This window comes from Bison bison, unplaced genomic scaffold (genome assembly GCF_000754665.1).
Source record: "Bison bison bison isolate TAMUID 2011002044 unplaced genomic scaffold, Bison_UMD1.0 scf7180017864041, whole genome shotgun sequence".
NCBI lineage: Eukaryota > Metazoa > Chordata > Mammalia > Artiodactyla > Bovidae > Bison > Bison bison.
The window spans coordinates 5,875,361-5,898,618 of NW_011494613.1; the positions used below are offsets into that span (position 1 = coordinate 5,875,361).

At 41.3% G+C, this 23,258-nt stretch overlaps 1 pseudogene; it reads left to right on the forward strand.

The window, feature by feature from the left end:
• Positions 1–21,580, forward strand: part of LOC104985279 — a 31,590-nt pseudogene extending 10,010 nt beyond the window's left edge.
• Positions 21,581–23,258: the final 1,678 nt, after the last annotated feature.

The following is a 23,258-nucleotide window of genomic DNA, read 5'->3' on the forward strand; positions in this document are numbered from 1 at the left end:
CTTTCAGAATTTTCCACAGTTTATTGTGATCCACACAGTCAAAGGCTTTGGCATAGTCAATAAGGCAGAAATAGATGCTTTTCTGGAACTCTCTTGCTTTTTCCATGATCCAGCGGATATTGGCAATTTGGTCTCTGGTTCCTCTCCCTTTTCTAAAACCAGCTTGAACATCTGGAAGTTCACAGTTCACGTATTGCTGAAGCCTGGCTTGGAGAATTTTGAGCATTACTTTACTAGCATGTGAGATCAGTGCACTTGTGCGGTAGTTTGAGCATTCTTTGGCATTGCCTTTCTTTGGGATTGGAATGAAAACTGAGCTTTTCCAGTCCTGTGACCACTGCTGAGTTTTCCAAATTTGCTGGCATATTGAGTGCTGCACTTTCACAGCATCATCTCATCTTTTAGGGTATGAAATAGCTCAACTGGAATTCCATCACTTCCACTAGCTTTGTTCATAGTGATGCTTTCTAAGGCCCAACTGACTTCACATTCCAGGATGTCTGGCTCTAGGTCAGTGATCACACCATCGTGATTACCTGGGTCATGAAGCTCTTTTTTGTACAGTTCTTCTGTGTATTCTTGCCATCTCTTCTTAATATCTTCTGCTTCTATTAGGTCCATACCATTTCTGTCCTTTATCAAGCCCATCTTTGCACGAAATGTTCCCTTTGGTATCTCTAATTTTCTTGAAGAGATCTCTAGTCTTTCCCATTCTGTTGTTTTCCTCTATTTCTTTGCATTGATCGCTGAGGAAGGCTTTCTTATCTCTTCTTGCTATTCTTTGGAACTCTGCATTCAGATGCTTATATCTTTCCTTTTCTCCTTTGCTTTTTGCTTCTCTTCTTTTCACAGCTACGTGTAAGGCCTCCCCAGACAGCCATTTTGCTTTTTTCATTTCTTTTCCAGCATTTAAGGACTGACAAATACAGCTTCTTCTCAGCTGACAAGTGGCCACCTAAACCTTTTGCCTCAGTCTCACTGCATTTGGTAAGCCTGCCATCAGGCCCCAGAACTCTCATCCAGGCACCATTTGTGCCTTCCCCTTGGTCCTTTCCCCTCTCTTCATCTCTACTTCTTTTCCTGTCCTCTTCTTCCGAGAAAGTGGATGTGACACTAGGCTTCCTTGATTGACAACAGCTCACAATGGCAGGTGACAAGCAGAAGTGAGAGAGGCTCACCTCATACTGTAAAGATCTTGGCCCAGCGGCCTCTCCCTCATGGGAGATTTAAGAGTGATAGAGGTTCAACAGTCATTATCAAGTAGTGGCTATAAGTCCAATCATCACAAAATTCTCATTCCTCCCAAGACCCCCCCTACCCCATCACCAAAAGTAGTTGTATCAGAAACAGGCTGAAGCAGTTAGACTTTTCTGTGTGAAATGGTTGGTTCCTGGCCTTTCAGAAAATTGGAAGTGCCTGCATAGGTACCCACAGAGGGGTGGTTTAAATGGTAATCTCATTCTCTCTCTGACTCTCCCTCTGACTCTCCCTTGGTCTCCAAACCTACACTCCTGTCCCTTGCATCTTGGACACTCCATACTGGGTCACCCTCTTCATGACCCCTAACATCTTTCTGATTTGTGTCACCAACTCTGAGGAAGGGAATTCTATGATCTCCTTTGCCATCTTCCTCTTTGGTTTTGTTACTCTAGTCTTGAGGGCTCCCTCCATCCCCACCAGGATCTCTAGTTGTCAGACCTCAGATTTATATGTAAATATGGAAAATGCATAAGCAACCCATTCCAGTGGTCTTGCCTGAGAAATACCTTGGACAGAGGAGCCTGGCAGGTTACAGTCCACGGGGTCGCAAAAGAGTCACACATGACTTTTAGCTACGAAACAACAATAACAAGACCCCAGTCTAAGAAATTCCTACTGTGTGTTTGTGTAGCCTCTCTTTCCATTTCTTCAAAAGACTGGGAGGCAGAACTTGTCACAGATCACTGCTTCCAGTGGCTAACTAGCCATCAGCTCAGCAAGTCTCCTCCTCAGAAACCTATTTACTCCCCTTTAACACGGCTTTCAGCCTCTAGACCCACCCCTTCCTTACCCTTTCAAGTCAGAAGTTCCCAAATCAGAGATCCCAGTGCTGTCCCTAATCAGGTTTAAAATTAGTTCTCACTTTTGCTTCACAGAGCCTTTATCTGTTCCACAAATAGCTGACAGAAATGGGGCAAGTACTAGACTGCATGTCCCTTTCCCAATGGGAGAACAGGAATCTATAAGGATAGGTTTGGCAGGTTCTTGGGAGAACCCCAAGTTTAGGGATGGGATTATGAGTTTTGGATTAAGGTTCCTCCTGACCTGACAGGACATCACAATTATTCTTGCCCGCGGTTACATCTCAGGTGAGACGAATGGATACAAGGAAGGCCAGAGAACAAGCAGATAGCCTAATGGCAACAAATCTGCACCACCAGATTTATCAAACAGGGGGGCCCAATCCCAGATCATGACCCACAACAGGACTATGAAGACCCACGCGCGCAAGGCTAGTATGAGACATTATATTACTTGTGTATCAGAAAGAATGAAACTTGTATGGTGAACCTGGTAAACTATGATAAGGTCTGCTAAGTTACACAGGAAAGAGATGAAACCCAGGCAGTCTTCACGAGCCAGGTGACAGGGGCATTCGGGAAGCACACTGAGACAGACCCTGATTCTGCAGAAGGGAGGCTGACACTGGCTCTGTATTTTATCACCCAGTCTGCTCCTGACATTAGGAGAAAATTTAAAAAGCTTGAGTCTGGGCCCCAAACCTCATGTCAACCCTGGCAGAAGAGCTCTTCAAGGTCTATAATAACTGAGATTTGACGGAGGAAATAAGAACAGGATAGGACATTTGTAAAGAAAACAAAACTTTTGGTTGCTCTGATTCACCCATCACCTTGAGGGGACCCTAGAGGCCAAGAAGACCAAAAAAAAAAAAAAACAGAGGAGAAGCCTCCTGGGCCAAAATCAGTGCACCTTCTCTCAAAAGGAGGGGAACTAGGAAGAGGGATGTCCCATGTGCCCTCCTGTGAGATGCCAGAAGGACAATCCTAACTGGCTCCAGTTCCTCCCCAATTTCTCAGGTTCCTACACATGGATGGATGGGCCTGAAGTGCCCAGCCTAACCCTACTCAATCCATCCTTATCATTCCAGCAGAGCCTTGGGTCACTCTTGATGTGGCAGGAAGGAGAATGGAATTCCTTATGAACACTGGAACTGCCTGCTCTGTTCTGACTTGGCTGGCTGGCCACGTCTCCAACTATGGCTGTATTGTGTTGGGAGTTAATGGACAGACAAATCTAAGGTGATTAATATTTCCTTTTACCTAATATTACTGCTCATTCATTTTTGTATATGTCAGAATGACTGTCCCCCCCCGCCCCGCTTCAAAAGGAAGAGACTTACTAAATAAAATGGGAGCCATTATTTTCTTAGAACAAGGTGAGATTCAACAGATGACAAACCAGAGCAGGAATACACCTATTAGTGACCTCAGACAGCCTGCCTGCTGATCCCTAAGGTGTTTCCCAAGGACTTAAACAGGTAGACTTGGGAGATTGAGATAGTTCTGTGCCAGGAAGGGTGAAATGTGCTTCCCTGATAGATTACAGGGACGGAGAGAAGATGGTGGAGTAGAAAGACATGAGCTCACCTCTTTTTATGAAAGGTGAGCTTACAAAACCACAACTAACTGCTTAAAAACCATTGGCAAAAAATGTTAAGCCTATCAAAAAAATATCCTATACCCAAAGACAAGTCTTAATATATCAAACCCTTTAGCCACAAACTGGAAGTAGGAAAAACCACCAGGCCATTCAGGTATGACCTAATCAAATCCCTTATGATTGTACAGTGGAAGTGACGAATAGATCCAAGGGATTAGATCTGGTAGACAGAGAGTCTGAAGAACTGTGGATGGAGGTTCGTAAGGCAGTGACCAAATCCTTCCCCAAGAAAAAGAAATTCAACAAGGAAAAATGGTTTTCTGAGGAGGCCTTACAAATAGTTGAGAAAAGAGAAGTGAAAGGCAAAGGAGAGATGGAAAGATATACCCATCTGAATGCAGAGTTCCAAAGAATAGCACAGATATGTCTTAAGTGAACAATGCAAAGAAAGCGAAGAAACCAATAGAATGGGAAAGACTAGAGATCTCTTCAGGAAAATTAGAGATACCAAGGGAACATTTCAGGCAAAGATAGGCACAATAAAGGACAGAAATGGTATGGACTGAACAGAAGTAGAAGATATTAAGAAGAGGTGGCAAGAATACATAGATGAACTGTACAAAAAAGGTCTTCATGACCCAGATAACCACAATGGTGTGATCACTCACCTAGAGCCAGTATTTCTGGTGTGTGAAGTCAAGTGGACCTTAGGAAGCATTACTACAAACAAAGCTAGTGGAGGTGATGGAATTCCAGTTGAGCTATTTCAAATCCTAAAGGATGATGCTGTTAAAGTGCCACATTCAACATGCTAGCATATCTGGAAAATTCAGCTGTGGCCACAGGACTGGAAAAGGTCAATTTTCTTTCCAATCCTAAAGAAGGACAATGCCAAAGAATGTTCAAATGACCTCACAATTGTGCTTGTTTCACATGCTAATGAGGTAATTCTCAAAATCCTTCAAGCTAGACTTCAGCAGTACATGAACCAAGAACTTCCAGATATTCAAGCTGGATTTAGAAAAGGCAGAGGAACCAGGTATAACATTGCCAACATCCAGGACCAGATGGCTTCACAGGCAAATTCTATCAAATATTTAGAGAAGAGTTAGTGCCTATCCTGAAACTGTTCCAAAAATTGCAGAGGAAGGAACACCCCCAAACTCATTCTATGAGGCCACCATCACCTTAATACCAAAACCAGACAAAGATACCACAGAAAAAGAAAATACCAGGTCAATAATATCACTGATGAACACAGACACAAAAATGCTCAACAAAATACTAGCAAATCAAATTTAACAATACACTTAAGGGATCAAATACCATGACCAAGTGAAACTTATCCCAATATCTCTGATATTTTTCAATATCTGCAAATCAATCAGTGTGATACAGCACAACAAACTGAAGAATAAAAACTATATGATCATCTCCATAAATGCATAAGAAACTTTTGACAAAATCTAGCACCCATTTATGATAAAAACTCTGCAGAAAGGTAACACACCTCAACACGAAAGTGAAAGTCACTCAGTCATGCCCAACTCTTTGTGACTCCATGGACTATACAGTCCATCAAATTCTCCAGGACAAAATACTGCAGTGGTAGCAGTTCCCATCTCCAGGCGATCTTTCCCATCCAGGGATAGAACCCAGGTTGCCCACATTGCAGGTAGATTCTTTACCAGAGCCACAAAGGAAGCCCAAGAATACTGGAATGGGTGGCCTATGCTTTTTCTAGCAGATCTTCCTGACCCAGGAATCAAACCGGGGTCTCCTGCATTTCAGGTGGATTCTTTACCAACTGAGTTATCAGGGAAGCCCTTTACCTCAACATAGTAAAACTCATATAAGACAAACCTACAACTAACATCATGCTCAATGGGGAAAAACTGAAAACATTTCTTTTAAGGGGTACAACAAAATGTCCATTCCCTGGTCGTAACAATCATCGAAGAGAAAGAACATAACTCCAAACTGGACAAGAAGAAGTAAAACTGTCACTGTTAGCAGATAACATGATACTTTACATAAAAACTTCTACGGATGCTATCAGAAAACTACTAGAGTTCATCAATTAATTAGGTAGAGTTGCATAACACAACATTACCATACAGAAATCTCTTGCATTCCAACACACTAACAATGAAAGATCATAAAGAGAAATTAAGGAAACAATCCCATTTACCATCACATCAAAAAGAACAAATTACCTAGGAGTAAACCTACCTAAGGAAGCAAAAGACCCATAGTCAGAAAACTAGAACACACTGATAAAAGAAATAAAAATGACACAAACAAATCGAAAGATATACCACGTTCCTGGATTGGAAGAATAAATATTGTTAAAATGACTATACTACTCAAAGCTATCTACAGAGTGAATGCAATCCCTGTGAAATTACTAAATGCATTTTTCACAGAAGTAGAATTAAAAAACTTTACATGTATGGAAACACAAAAGACCCTGAAAAGCTAAAGCAATCTTGGGAAAAAAATTGGAGCTGGAGGAATCAGTCTTCTTGACTTCAGACTATATTACAAAGCTACATTCATCAAGAGACTATGGTGCTCACACAAAAACAGAATTATGGATTGATGGAACAAGATAGAAAGTCCAGAGATAAACTCATGCACCTAGGGTCACCTAATGTGTGACAAAGGAGATAAAAATATACAATGGAGAAAAGACTGTCTCTTCAATAAGTGTTGCTGGGGAACTGGAGAGCTATGTGTAAAAAATGAAATTAGAATACTCTTTAACACTATACATGAAACTAAACTCAAAATAGATTGAAGACCTAAATGCAAGGCCAGACACTAAAACTCTTAGGGGAAAGCATAGAATACACTTTGACATAAATTGCAGCAAGATCTTTTTAAATCCATCCCCTGGAGTGATGAAAATACAAACAAAAATAAACAACTAGGACCTAACAACAGCCATCAGAATAGGAGAAAATATTTTCAAATGAAACAACTGACAAGGGATTAATATAAAAATATACAAACAGCTCATGCAGCCCACTATAGAAAAATATCAAAAAATGAGCAAAAGGTCCAAAGAGATATTTCTCCAAAGATGCTCTGCTGCTACTGCTAAGTCGCTTCAGTTGTGTCCAACTCTGTGCGACCCCATAGACGGCAGCCCACCAGGCTCCCCCGTCCCTGGGATTCTCCAGGCAAGAACACTGGAGTGGGTTGCCATTTCCCTTTCCAATGCATGAAAGTGAAAAGTGAAAGGGAAGTCGCTCAGTCGTGTCCGACTCTAGCAACCCCGTGGACTGCAGCCCACCAGGCTCCTCCATCCATGGGATTTTCCAGGCAAAAGTACTGGAGTGGGGTGCCATTGCCTTCTCCGCAAGATGCCCTACAGATGACCAAAAAGTACATGAAAAGATGCTCAACATCATTAATTATTAGACAAATGAAAATCAAAACAACAAAGTATCTCCTCACATCCATCAGAAAGGCCATCATCAAAAAACTCTACAAACGATAAATGCTGGAAAAGATGTGAAGAAAAGGGAACCCTCCTATACTGCTGGGGGAAATAAATTGGTAGAGCCACTATGGAGAAGAGTTTGGAGATTCCTTAAAACACAAAATACAGAACTACCATATGATCCAGCAATCCCACGCCTGCACATATATCCAGAGGGAACTATAATTCAAAAAGACACATGCACTCCAATCTTCATTGCAGCACTATTTGCATTTAGTCAGGACATGGACGCGACCTAAATGTCTATCAATAGAAAAATGGAAAAAGGAGGAGTAGCACGAGTATACAATAGAATATTACTCAGTCATGAAAAAGAAAGAAATAATGCTATTTGCAGCAACATGAATGAACCTAGAGATGGTCATACTGAGTGAAATATGTCAGACAGAAAGACAAAGATATGGTATCACTTAAAAAATGGTAAAAATGGGCTTATCTAAAACAGAAATAGAGTTACAGATGTAGAAAACAAATATATAATTACCAGCATATAAGAGGTAGAAGGGATAAACTGGGAGGTTGGGATTGACACATACAGATGACTATATACAAAATAGATAACTAATAAGGACCTACTGTGTAGCACAGGGAAGTCTACTCAGTACTCTATAATGGCATATATGGTAAAGAATCTACAAAAAAAAAAGTGGATACATATATAACTGACTCAGTTGGCTGTACACCTGAGAGTAACAACACTGTAAAACAACTATACTTCAATAAAATTTTAAAAAAAATTAAAATAATATGGGCCAAGAAAAGGTGAAAAAATACACTAACCACAGATGGTGTGTATTAGTCACTCAGTCACGTCTGACTCTTTGTGACCCCATGGATTGTAGCCCGCCAGGCTCCTCTGTCCATGGAATTCTCCAGGCAAGAACACTGGGGTGGGTTGCCATTTCCTCCTCCAGGGGATCTTCCTGACCCAGGGATTGAACCCAGGTCTCCAGCATTGCAGACAGATTCTTTACTGACTAAGTCACCAGGGAAGAGAAGTTGAAGAAACAATCCCATTGACCATCACATCAAGAAGAACAAAATAGGGGCGTGTCTGCCTGTTGTGGTCAAGGCAGCTGCAGGCTCCAGTGTGGAAAGGCGAGTGGAGGAGCTTGGAGACCTGGCTCAGGCCCACATACAATAACTTAGCGAAGCTGCTGGCAAAGACAATCACTTTTTAATTCTGGCTTCTGCATTTCTAGAAAAACGGAAACTTTTATGTGAAGAAGACAAAGAATGTTCAAATCCATCAAATCAACAACTTTACAAACAGGCTACTTGGACGTATTTTGTGGAGAACAAGCTAGTAGATGAAGATTTTCTTGAAGATACTGCACGAAAACATTTGATCAGTTTTCTTTCAGAACCAGAAATTTTAAAGAAAATAATGTGCATCTAAAACATTGTAATTTCCTTGGGGATGAACTCCTGGAACGTATTCCTTGGAGATGAGGAGCTCTACTCTACAAGTATTGTCATTCTCTGACCATTCTCCTCTCTCTGAGGAGAGAATGGCTCAGAAGAAAATCCAACTTGCTTAAAAAGTACCTTGTTGATGGAATCAGTTACTTGCTACAAATGCTGAATTTTCGGTGTCCCATCCAGTTACATAAAGGTGTTTCTTTCCAAGACCTAGACACAGCTAATTAACTGAGTGAAGGAATATTTAGTGACATTCATTTGCTGGCTATAATGTACAGTGGAGAAACGTGTTATTGCGGATTGAAGAACTGTGTAGATCAACAGCCTGAAAATCATGAAATTATTAAATGCCATCACCATGTTTCTCAGGAGGCAGGTCAGGTGATTGGTTTGGTATTCCCATCTCTAAGAATTTTCCACAGTTTGTTGAGATCCACACAGTCAAAAGCTTTGACATAGTCAATAAAGCAGAAGTAGATGTTTTTCTGGAACTCTCTTGCTTTTTCAGTGATCCAACAGATACTGGCAATTTGATCTCTGGTTTCTCTGCCTTTTCTAAATCCAGCTTGAACATGAACATGGAACATGTACCGGTGAACCCTGGCTTGGAGAATTTTGAGCATTACTTTACTAGCGTGTGAGATGAGTGCAATTGTGTGGGAGTTTGGGCATTCTTTGGCATTGCCTTTCTTTGGGATTGGAATGAAAACTGGCTTTATCCAGTCCTGGGTCTATTGCTGTTTTCTAAATGTGCTGGCATATTGAGTGCAGCACTTTCACAGCCTCAGAAATCTGTATGCAGGTCAGGAAGTAACAGTTAGAACTGGACATGGAACAACAGACTGGTTCCAAATCAGGAAAGGAGTACGTCAAGGCTACATACTGTCACCCTGCTTATTTAACTTCTATGCAGAGTACATCATGAGAGACGCTGGGCTGGAGAAGCACAAGCTGGAATCAAGATTGCCGGGAGAAATATCAATAACCTCAGATATGCAGATGACACCAATCTTACGCAGAAAGTGAAGAACTAAAGACCCTTTTGATGAAAGTGAAAGAAGAGATTGAAAAGTTGGCTTAAAACTCAACATTCAGAAAACTAAGATCATGGCATTTGGTCCCATCACTTCATGGCAAATAGATGGGGAAACAGTGGAAACAGTTACAGACTTTATTTTGGGGGGCTTTAAAAACACTGCAGATGGTGACTGCAGCCATGTAAGTAAAAGATGCTTACTCCTTGGAAGAAAAGTTATGAGCAACCTAGACAGCTTATTAAAAAACAGACACATTACTTTGCCATAAAACATATGTCTAGTGAAAGCTATAGTCTTTCCAGTAGTCACGTATGGATGTGAGAGTTGGACTTAAAGCTGAGCACCGAAGAATTGATGCTTTTGAACTGTGGTGTTGGAGAAGACTCTTGAGAGATCCAACCAGTCCATCCTAACGGTAATCAGTCTTGAATATTCATTGCAAGGACTGATGCTGAAGCTGAAACTCCAATTCTTTGGCTACCTGATACAAAGAACTGATTCATTTGAAAAGACCCTGATGTTGGGAAAGATTGAAGGTGGGAGAAGATGGCAACAGAGGATGAGATGGTTGGATGGCATCACTGACTCAATGGACATGAGTTTGAATAAACTTTGGGAGCTGGTGATGGACAGGGAGGCCTGGCATGCTGCAGTCCATGGGGTCGCAAAGAGTAGGACATGACTGAGCAACTGAACTTAACTGAACCGTTTTTTATTATATATCCTTAAACTTGTGAAGGAATGCTTCTTTAATTAAAAAAAATGGCATTTATGTTATTCTAACTCAGTTTGAACTACTGATACCCTATAACTAACATTAAGGAGGAATCCATTTTATCTCTATAAATATTTCCTATTATTTATATTTTTTATTTTGGTACAACACACATAACACAGAATTGAACATTTTAACTGTTTTTAGATCATTCTTTAGTTTCCCTATTTTGAAGTTGTCTGTGCTTCAGAGATTAAAATTATGTCACCTCTTTGCTTTGGATATATGCTATGGATATATTTAAAAATTGGCAAATAGAAAAATCGTGACTCAAATCCAGAACAGTATTTCCACAATAAGATAAATAATGAAAGATTTCACAAAAGAATTTTCATTTGTTTCACCACACACTACTAATTGCATTTAAAATTTTTAGTCTGTTAGGCATTTTATAAAAATTGTACAGTGATTTTCATATTTTGTTTAAAGGAATATGCATGGTTTATTAAACTAATAATGAAGATAATACCAAGTTAGGTTCATCTGCCATTAGTCATATCTCCAGGGCACATCTTTTAATACATTTTGAAATTTTAACAGTTTTCGTCTTTAATTTAGGGGTGAGTCTTAAAGTTCAGAAGCCTAACTTGGTATCCTGCTGACAGTCTTTCTGTCTATCCCAGTTCCTACTGTCATCTTGGGATGACCTGTATGATGCCTTGCCAATATCCTTGAGCTATTTTGACTGGCTTCATCACATTCCAGGAACTTAACTATCATGGCCACACCACAGATACCACCATCCTGTTTCTCTTTCTGTAATCTTAAATTTCAAAAACTAATGAGATTCTCATCTTTCCGGCTTTTCACTTTCTCACTTAAACTAATTTTTCTCTCTTCTCTCTCTTTAGCTTCTTCACAGCTTCCTCCTCTTGCTGCCCGTTTTTCTCCTTACCATCACCCGCTTTCAGATTTTCTTCCTTCTCTGTCCAGCCTTGGCCTTATGCGACACCATATGAAGTACTCTCCGCAGCCCTTTCAAATTTATCTTCCCCTTGTCCTTCAACCTAATTATTATCATTCCCTCTTCCTTTCTGGAATGCTGAGTTCCACGTGAAGTTCCCATAGCTCCTCAAACTGGAGTCAAAGTATCTCGCCTTCAACTTTAGAAGAGCCCTCAGTGTAAACAAAGCCTTTCATCTGTTGCTAGAATGGCCCCCGTCCCTTTTCCACTATGGCTAATCCAGACCTCTGATTTGCCTCTTCACTTTTCTCTGGCTCTTTGTTCCTTTCCGTATTACACGGCCCTCAGTCCTGTCTTACAGAAAACAGACTATAGGAGATCAGTGTCTGTCCCCACTTTGCTCTACTCATTTTCCCTCTTTTTAGAGGAAAAGAGGTCTCCTGCTTCTTATGGAAACCACTTTTCCTCTATGCTGGTTTTCTCCTTTTTCCTGGAGCTTCTCTTTTATTCAGCCAATACCCTGTAGGTATTGCTCTTTCCCAGAGTACCATCCTTTTTCTCTTTTTCATCCCTCTTCTCCCCTTTCCCTTCTTTGCTTTCTCCTTTTCTTGTTTTTCACTTGCTCTAAATACAGTTGACCCTTGAAAAACACAGGCTTGAACTACACAGGTCTACTTAAACGTTATTTTTTTCAATAGTAAATACCACAGCAGTACACAATCAGCGGTTGGTTGCATCTGAAGGAATCACAGATACGGAGGGTTACACTCGGATTTCTGACTGCCAGGAGGGTTGCACCCCTAACCCCCAGGTTGTCAAGGGTCAACTGTACTTTTACATGATGTTATTCACAGCCAAGGTTTTTACAACCTGTAATGTTAGGCTGACTCCTAGACTTACAGTCTGAATCCCTGCTTTTGCTCTCTTAACCTTCTTTCTAACTGCCTATTAAATATCTTCACTTAGGCATCCCCTAGTAATTTTAATTTCAATATTTTCAAACAACTAATCCTCGTCTTTCATCTAAAATCTCTACTGGTTCATGTTTTCTTCTTTTTTTCGATCTTCCACAAAGCAGGGCAACACAGAAGGCTGTAACCTTCTTTCTTCCACCTACCTTGCCAGCCTCATCTCTGCAGATCTCGCTGTGTGATCATATTCTAGTTCAGTGCTCCTTAGGCTCCTTTTTGATAAACATTCTGATAGTCCCTCTTGGGACAAGGAGAATCTCTCCCTATCTCTCCTTGTTCATCCTTACACAGCTAAAAGGATGTTTAGTCTCCTTATCATTACACAGCTAAGAAGATGTTTATTTAACCTAACTTTTAACAGGTTTTGCTATGAAAATACCTTTGTGCTTTCTGAATATTTAAATCACAGATTGCCCACCCTCATCCCACCCTTTCTGGAGCATCATGATCAGTTGCACATATACCAGGTACTTCCCCCGGGTGCTGTGTGTTTTTCTCCCTCGATATTCTTGTGACTTCTGACTGGAATGCTCTGCCCTTCTTTGTGGCCAAGTGAATAGCTATTTAACTTTTGGAACTCAGCTCCAGTGATACTGTATTCAGAAGGCTTCTGCCAGCCCTTTTCAGTCAAAGTTACATGTTCCTTTGCTTTTACTCCTTGAATCTTTCATACTGATCACACTCTTTTACAGTCATTTTTTTTATGAGTTGGCAAACTATGTTTTAAAAATGTATCCTTATGCATAGCGCTTAATGAATGGCAGGCCCTTAGTATTGTTTTTTGAATTAATAAGAGATGTGATTCCTAAGTGCCGAACTTTGCCAGAAAAGGGTTACTGCTCTTGAATTTCAAACTTCCATGCCCTCTGTACCAGTCGGTGACAAGGCCAAGAGAGAATTATTCCTCAGAGGAGTAACGTATTATTTAGATTTAGAATTAGAGAAAAGAAGGGAACTTTTCTTCAGAAGCTGGGAACTCATGTTGTCTTCGTGATCCTTTTGAAACACTTCACTTGGGTCTCTCACTGGTCAGGACCCTAATGAGGGTGCTGGTGCTTCTTGTACAACGTTTTCATCCCCACACAATTGGAGAATAATTTGTAGATCATAGCAGTTACAATGCTTTCTACTCTGATGCATTACAAAACAATGAACAAAAGCCTGCTAAAGTCAATTCTGTTTCATTTAGAATGGATTAACTTCAAGATACCAAATATTCCACCTAAGGAAAGTACTATAATTCACTCATCAACAATTATTATGTATTTACTACATGCTAGGTTCACACTAGGTATTGAGAATACAGCTTTGTAAAAACCTGGAGTTTGCATTCTAATGGAGTAAGTTAATGCATTTTTAGAAATAAATGTGTAGTGTGGTGGGTGGTGAGGGCTTTGAAGAATAAAGCAGGGCATGGGGCTAGTGTGACTCTCGAGAAGGATGGTGTTTTATTTAAGGTGGCTGGGGAGGCACCTCAAAGCCCCTATCTACTTCAGCATTTGTGTTGCTCCTCTGTTAAACACGATCAAATGTTCCAATACACATTCAGGATATTCATAGTTTCTCTTATGGAAGTTTTGATGCTGAAATGAATGAATCACTACCTAGGAACTTCTCATTTTGATCTCATTTAAAGTATTTCTCCCCAGTGTGGGGTTAACTAATGAGTAAATGACAATCTAAAAGCCTTGTAGAATTTATTACACTTGGAGTTTCTCTCCATTTCGAGCTCTTTGATAGTTACTAAAATTTTAACTCTGTTACAGCATTTTTCATAATCCTTAAATTGCATGGTTCTTTTCCAGTATGAATTTTCTTCTGTTAACTAGGCTTTGAGACTTAGGCTTATCTGCTTTGAGGCATTTACAGTGTTTCTGGCTAACAGGAATTGTTTGATGCTGATTAAGGTGCACATCATGACTGAATACTTTCCCTTATTTCTTCACATACAGCAGAGTGAGGTGAAAGTCATGGCTAAAACCTCACAATACAGTTTACATTCTTGCCTTTACAATCCCACTGGGAATTCTCTGATGTTCTCTAAAGGGGGAATTATCTCTAAAGGCATTCTCAGATTCATTTTAACACCATTTTTTAAAAACCCACAGCTGGCTGATACACAAGTTGTAGATCACATGTAACTTTTCTCTCTCCACTTTCCAGGGCTCCTTTTTTGGCTCCCATGAGGATATCCCTTCTGCTACAGAGTACAAGATTATGCAGTTCTCTAGTATAATCTCTTTGTATTATTTCTGAACACAATATGAGCTATCATGTTATGGAAGTATTACATTAATATACATTTAATATATCTATAATTAAAGTATTCATTATGTATTTGTGCTGCTGTTCCTTAATTTTTTTGTTTTCTTATTTGTAGTGAAAATTTCCAAGTAGAATGTTTTGGAGCATATAAAATTAAAAAAAAATAGTCCCATAAAAAAGAATAAAAGACCAAGGAATAAACAATGCTATGGTCACTCACCTAGAGCCAGACATCCTGGAATGTGAAATCAAGTGGGCCTTAGGAAGCATCACTATGAACAAAGCTAGTGGAGGTGATAGAATTCCAGTTGAGCTATTATTTCAAAACCTAAAAGATGATGCTATTAAAGTAATGCATTCAATATGCCAGCAAATTTGGAAAACACAGCATTGGCCACAGGACTGGAAAAGGTCAGTTTTCATTCTAATCCCTAAGAAGAGCAATGCCAAAGAATGTTCAAACTACTGCACAATTGCACTCATTTCACATGGCAGCAAAGTAATGCTCAAAATTCTCTAAGCCAGGCTTCCACAGTACGTGAACCAAGAACTTCCATATGTCCCACATTTAGAAAAGGCAGAGGAACCAGAGATCAAATTGCCAACATCCATTGGATTATCGAAAAAGCAAGAGACTTCCAGAAAAACATCTATTTCTGCTTTATTGACTATGCCAAAGCCTTTGACTGTGTGGATCACAACAAACTGGAAAATTCTTCAAGAGGAGGAAATACCAGGCCACCTGACCTGCCTCCTGAGAAATCTGTATGCAGGTCAAGAAGCAACATTTAGAACGAGACATGGAACAAAGGATTGTTTCCAAATTGTTAATCAAGTATACTCTGCTATTAAATAAAAATTTTTTAAAAATAGGGTTAACACCTAAGAGAAAATACCCCTGGAAGATACAGTATCCTTTAAAGCCCTAGAACCTAAAGGGGATCCAACCATTGCTCACCAAATTCTGAAAACACAAACTCATTAGGCTCTGCAAATTCCCTTGCAACACCCTGATTCTCCCTCTTCCAAAGCCTAGTGGGGATAACTAGTTTGTGCAAGACATAGGAGCTATAAATGAGTCATCCCTATTCACCCAGTGGTATCAAACCCGTGCAGCCCACTCACCCAAATGCCTGGGAGTGCTCAGTGTTCTGTGTTGGACTTACAGGGTATATTCTTCCGTATCCCCTTGCCTCAGTACTCAATACCTTTTTGTCTTTGAATGGTGGGACCCTGACACTCTGGAAGCTACTTGATACAATTGGCCAGTGCTTCCACAGGATTTTTGAGACAGCCCTCCTCTCTTTGAAAATGCTTTAACAGAGTAGTTGAAAGAGAATGGAAGTCAGTTAAAAAATCTTGATGACTTACTGATCAGTTATGAGACAAAACAAGATTCAGATGAGAATACTGTTTAAGGTTTTAAGTTTTCTGGCAGAAAAGGGATATGAAATCTCATATATCAGATCTCAAGGCTCAGGTCTCACAGTAGCAGATTCAACATTTAGGATTTGTTTTGACCCCGAGGTGAGAGCCCTGACCATAGATCAGAAGACAGCAATTAGTGCATTACTATCTTCAACCACAAAGATACAACTCTAAGGCTTTCCTGGGATGGCTAGGTACTTTTGTACCTGGACTCTGAATTATAGACTCAAAGCCAAAACTCTATATGAGACCTTGATGGGCGAAGAAAGGGAACCACTTCAATGGAACAAGGACCACCAGGGAAGAAAGGGAACCACTTCAATGGAACGAGGACCACCAGCAAGACTTCAAGAGTCTAAAGTCTGAATTGAGCAGAAAACCAGCACTGGGGCTTCAAAATTTAGACAAACCCTTTATCCTATAATGTCATGAGAATAGTTCTAGGTGTCCTGACCCAAAAGCTGGGGTCAAAGATTAGTAGCTTACTTTTTAAAACAACTGGACTCAGTAGCCCTGGGATGGTCAAGCTGCCTGCGGGTGGAGCAGCCACCCTGTTGGTTAACTAAAGCAACATTTACACATATTAACTTCTCATCAGTTACAATCCATGCTAGAAGAGCATCATTTGTTGCCTGCAAAAGTTAGGAAGATACCAGCCTCTCCTAATGGACACCCTCAACATTACCTTAAAGATGTGCCAAACTTTGAATCCAGTAACTCTGCTTCTAGCTGTTGAGAGACTTACTGCATCAGTGTACAAAAACTACAGAAGAAAATTATTCCAGCAGGTCTGATCTTCTAGATGAACTTCTTGACAGCCCAGAGTTCGAATGGTTTGCTGATGGGAGTTGTTTTATAGAAATCGGAACCTGAAAGGCAGGGTATGCAATAGTCCAGAAGTCACAGAAGCTGAGGCTCTGTCACCCTAGACTTTGGCCCAGAAGGCTGAAATAAATGTATTAGTGAGAGCTCTGCAGTTAGGGAAGGATAAGAAACTAAATACTTATACTGACTCTAAGTATGGGTTCCATGTGCTTCAAGATCATGTCACCATTTGGAAAGAAAGAAAGGTATGTTAACTGCTGAAAACTCTCCCATAAAATATAAACATTCAATCCTGGCTTTTTTAGAGGCAGAGCAGCTCCTGACCCAGATGGCAGTAATCTACTGTAGAAGGGTGGATCTTTCATGAACCAAGAGAACAGAAAAGCTGATCCAGCTACAAAATAGGCCAGCTTGAGTGCAAGAGGTTGAGCAGGTTGTGATCTTAGTGATTGACCCCCTCCCCTTCGGGGCTCCCTGGCCTTCTCCAGTATTTCCAACAGGAATAAGAAAAACTGAAAAAACAGCGTTATGAGAAAAGAAGCACTGGTTGGTATATGAAGGATGACAAGGTGCTTATTTATCTCTGAGACTTAAACAGTGGAAATATGTTACAAGTTTACCTGATGCCACCAACTAGGGGAGGGATACATGATGGAATTTAATGCAAAAGACTTTTCTAGGGAAGGCGCTTAAAAGAACAGCAAAATAAGTAACACTGACCTGTGATCTGTGTGTTCACAATAACCCACAGCCCCATACAATCCCCTGCTCATTTCTCAAGCTAGTTCATCACCAGCAGAAACACCCAGGGGGAAAAATTTATTTCACCCAAATGATCCTGCAGTTAAGATATAAATATCTTCTTGAATTTGCTGACACCTTCACGTGATGGGCTGGAGCCTTCCCTACTCCAACCAAAAAGACTACTAAAGTCTGTAAGTCCTTCTTAAAGGAAATAAGTTCAAAATCGCTCCGGAGTGATAACAAGTTCTCTCTTATAGCCAAAATCACACAGGGGCTCTCAAGGGCTCTAGAAACAGGTTATAACCTACACACCTCCTGATAGCCCCAACTATAACCTACACACCTCCTGATAGCCCTTCAGGAAAGACAGAGAAAATGAACCACACTTTAAAGAAAACTTTAGCAGACCAACGGTTTTCCTATTGTACTCCTCAGGGTCTGTATAGCTCCCAGGAATTATCAGCAGCTCAGCCCATCTGAAATGACCTATGATCTTTTCTTACTATTGACATTCTATCTGAGGAGGAAATGAGCCAAACTGAGCAGTTTATTATTAATCTCAGACAAATTCAAATGGGAGTGCCAACAAACCACTGCAAGATCCTGCTTAAAACAAACAAACAAACAAAACAAAAAAACGGAAGGTGCAGTCCCTTCACGAATTAACCCTGGAGACCAGGTTCTTCTTAAAACTTGGAAGGAAGGATCCCCCTGATATCGACAATTGCCAAAATGAAAGGGTAATCTGAGCCCCCTGCTATGGCCATCAAAACCCAATGATACTTAGTTGGGTACATTTGTCCACAATAAAGCTCTTACCTCCAAAAACTCTGCAGGCCACGACAGAAGAATTCACCTGTGAGCCGGCGGAAGATCTGAGATACCTAGGCAAAAGACAAGACAATCAACAGATAAGTAACTACTGATGTGGTGGGTTGGATTTCTATCTGCCACTCTTGTTAGTGTATTTCTGCTTTCATTTTGCTGGTCTGCTCAGCGACCCTACCAGGAGTGCAGCTCCTTTGTCCTCACTGGGTCTAAGGGAAATACTCCACAAGCATGCCCCACCCATTGATTCTGATTACTTCACTGGTCCCTGTAACCAGGGGACAATGGTGCGAAACTCACTCATCAACATTTCCAGAATCACATCTGAAGGAGGACATTTAAGAGAATGCTGGACAAGCCATCAGCAACCTCAATTAGGTCCTGTCCCTGCTTGCAGTCCCTCTGAATCTGTTAATTCCAGTGGTGATTAATAATCTAAATGGAGGATGGTTGCCACCCTCTTGATCTCTGTTAGCCTTAGCTGTGCCTTTCTCAGATGCCAGTAGCAAAGGCAGGCTACTGAGCATGATCCCTGCACACAGTACCAGCACAGGAGTGGGCAGACTACAGAAGCTATGCCTCCTGGCCAACCTGGTGACCCGCCCCAGGTGTTACTCTAAGAAACTAGCTCACTCTCGCACTCCGCGAACAAGCAAGGGCACCTGTTTCTTGTTTTTGCTCCCTCACACTGCAGCATGAGCATCAATAAAGCTTTGCTGAAATCTTCAGACCTGAAATAAGTTTCTATTGATTACAGAGTCCAAGGACCCACGCTGGTAATAATTGTGTCAAAAGAACTCAAGAGCCAACATGAAGGGGATTCTGTTGCCCAAATATAAAACAATTTGACCAATAACAATAACTACCCTTGATTGAAAATAAGAGATACTTAGAATCCTAATATATATCACATATACTGAAATAACATTTAATGAAAATACTAATACATAAAAATACTAATTTTCAATGTTGTAGGATATAAGTAAATCCATTTCTTATTTGAAAATAAGGAAAATATTTGGAAAATAACATGAAAGAATTAAGCAAGTGAAATAGAAGAGAGGGAGACTAACTTTATGGGAAGTTTCCAGATAATAATATAAGAATGACCAGAATAACATTTTGTAATGCCTAACCAATTTATTGAATCTAAGTACTTGATCATCAGTTAACAGGTAGGAAGCAGTGCATTTCTCCAAATCATACTGGAGTTTGATCTAAGTTGAATGTACATTTTATGGGAAATCTAGAACATAGAGGAAGCTGTTTATGCTTTGAGGATTCAATCAGCAAAATTCAGATAGAGAATGATTCTATAGTAGTTGGTTTTCCTCAAAAGAAAGTGGCAAGGAAAAAAGATTAAAGAAATATGAGGCATGTCAACCAACCACAAAGAGTGGGCTTTATTTGGATTCTGATTAAATAAACTGTCAAGAAGAAATAACACTTATGAAGAAATTAGAAATTTTACTCACTTATTTAAAATAATAACCAACTTATTCTTATTATAATAGTATGGTTATGGCTTTTAAAACTATCATTGAGTGATAGTGAAATATGTATGGATAACATGACATGATGACAGATTTGCTTCATAATGATATGGAGTTGGGAAATGGATGAATCATGAGTCTCATGAATTGACAATTATTAAAACTAGGATCAGTACATGGGGGTTGATCTCATCATGGTGTCTATTTTAGTATGTTAAATTTATCCTGATTAAAAGTTTTAAGTACAGATTTTGCTGCCATAAAGTATACCTTTCTAATGGCCCATTATGAAGGTCAAAGTGCAGCTCCTGACCTAAAGGTACATTTACTCCATCAGCTTTTTAATTACGCTTGGATCTTGGCAGATAGCTTGACTTTCTCCAGGTTCGCTTTATAAAAAAGGAGTGGTCTCTTTTAAATGTTTATGGACAAATGAGTAAGCCCCTCACCTGGGATTATTTTGAATTGTTAATTTTTATTAGTAGAAATAGGCTGTATTCTCGTAGACCTCTAAAATCAACAAAAGATGTATTTCCACATTTAACAAATTTAAATTCTATACTAAAACAAACTTGTTTTCTCAGTTCCAAATTTATTCTTTTTATTAGAGAAATTTAAGTTTTTAATTATATCTATGTCAATGGCACCCCACTCCAGTACTCTTGCCTGGAAAATCCCATGGGCGAGGAGCCTTGTAGGCTGCAGTCCATGGGGTCGCTAAGAGTCGGACACGACTTCCCTTTCACTTTTCACTTTCATGCAATGGAGAAGGAAATGGCAACCCGCTCCAATGTTCTTGCCTGGAGAATCCCAGGGACGGGGGAGCCTGGTGGGCTGCCGTCTACGGGGTCGCACAGAGTCGGACACGACTGAAGTGACTTAGCAGTATAGCAGTAGCATGTTTGCTTGCATCATCCTGCTTGTTACTCTTCCATCTTAAAGTCTAGTACATTGAAAACTGAAAATAGGATCTTGGTCTATCACTCCTGAGGGACAAGCTTGTGTATTATTTTATGTTTTTATCCTTATTAAAATTCTGCCTCACACGCATTCATAATAATCTAAAACAAAGCCCATGGGATCTAGATCTGAGTGCATTTATCTGATATTAAATGTAATCCCAAATAGGTCATAAACTGTCAAGAACAAACAAGAACACAGTCATACATTTTACCTTTCTAAAAGCAGAGATAATAGTATGGAATTGATTTCAGCTCCACTTTCCCAGTTTCCGGACTCCCATGTCATATCTCCAACTTGGAGAATGAGGTCATCACAGATTCTGGTCATTGCTGGCTTCTGCCATGGTCTCCAGGGAGTGGATGCTAACTAACTAACTAACTCCTCTTTCCTCACACTTATCTGAAGGCCCTCTGTTTGGGCCTGATTTGGGACCTGGGCGAGCTCCTCTTTTGCCAGCTGTGGTTTCTCTCCTGCATGGTCTTCCGTGTCAGGTATCTCCGGCCTTTCTTTCTTACTCTGCAATTCTCAACATGCATTTTTGTTGTGCGGCGGCAGCCTGTCCATGATGCACCCCACAGGCAGCAGCAGATCCCCACGCCAAGGAGGATACAGAGGAGCCAGCCAGGCCGGAGAATATCCAGAGCTTGCGGAAAACCAGGTTCTACGAGCTTGGCCTCCGGTGCGCGTGCAAGCTGGTCTCACGGGCCCGGGTCTTAGTGGACCTTCCTTAAAGGAGAAGGTGGAATTTGAAGTATAAGGACTGTTTCCTCCAGGCTGCTTCCTTAACCAGGGATGCCCCAAACTGCTCCAGAGTCCATCCACCCTGCCCAGTACCAGGAAGCTCAGTTGGGTCAGAGGTGCTCCTCATTCACATCCAAGGCAGCTCTGGCCACACAGAGGAGGGGATGAGCCCCGGGCTCACCGACCACACTGCTGGCGGAAGCCCGCACACCCAGAGAATCCCAGGCTTGCCTGCTGCTCCTGGCGGTCCCTGCCCTGGCCTACAGCTGAGGGGTGTTATCCAACGGAGGCGGAAAGCACCTTGCTCCACCGAGGTGAGTTTGGTCGTCAAAGACCCTGCTCTGAGCCGTCCAGCCTCAGGCTCCGCCAGCCTGTTTGAGAGTCTTCGTGGGGAGCCGGATCTCTCTGCATCCTCGGAACAGGTTAAAGTTTGGGTTACCCAGCTCGTCCCAGTCCACGCGGGAAGCAGAGGAGGGGGAAATAGGGCCCTCCTCTACCTGCTCCGGGGCCTTTTCCTGCCTTGGTCTCCAGGAGGGAGGCTTGAGGCTGGGCCCCTTTTCCCAGTTTCCTTGGTGAGGGGCTTAGTTGGGGGGCTTTTGTTGGCAGCGTCCTCAGAGACGTCAAATTCTGGCTTTAGGAGCCCACTCCTGGAAGAGTCGTCTGCTTGGGCATTGGCTCTTCCTTCTGAGGACGTGGGGGCGTGGCCCCTCCGGCCTTCAGAGGGAAGGCAGGTCAGTGTTTTCCGGGCTAGGCGTATACTCCGCAGCGGCTGCGGCGTGCCAGGGGCCCGAGCTCTGTGGGCTCCTTCTAGGGGCCAAGCGGTGGAGGCGCAGACACCACGCCAGTTTTCTCCTTCCGTGCTGTGTGGGTCTCTCTTCTGTCTTGAGAAGACGTCCCTAGAGAGCCGTCCAGGACTGGGGAGTTCTTAGGTACGTAAGAAGAACTAACGTTTTCCTCGACGGCTTGCTCGGGGCTGCCAGATATTCGTGCCGGAGATGCCACTTGGTTTTTAAGACTTCTGGGGTCCGGCAAGAGTTCGAAAGATCTAGGAATTTTCAAAACTCCTAAACTTTTCCCTCTAAGCCACACATTAGCTGCATTTGGTAAATTTAATAAGTTGTATTTTAAGTTTTATTCGGTTAGAATATTTTTCAGTTTCGCTTTTGATACCCTCCTGGGCCCTTGGACTGTTTAATCAAAAGAAATTTGTTAGCAGGTGCAAGGAAAATTTCCGACAAAGCTTTAATAGGTTTCGTGGTGCAGCTGGAGGGAGCAAAAACAAGAAACAGGTGTCCTTGGCTAGTTGGTTCTTTAAATGAGATAACAAGCTGGGGGTGGGTCTTTGGCTTGGGCAGGAGGTATAGTCTGAGTGGTCTGTTTACCGCCTTAGTGGTCCCGGGTACAGCATTACCAGCAGTAGCCTGCTTTTTCTTGTGGTGTCTGAGAAAGACAAAGTTGTTTTGTGGCATTTTTGCGTCGTTTTATTCATAACTGCCTAAGTGTGCAGTTAATTTCAGTCCCTAATAGTTTCTTTGTTGGGCAAGGAGACATTTGTCCCGGTGCAAGCACTCTGCAAGCAAGCTGGAATCTAGATTGCCGGGAGAAATATCAATAACCTCAGATATGCAGATGACACCACCCTTATGGCAGAAAGTGAAGAGGAACTCAAAAGCCTCTTGATGAAAGTAAAAGTG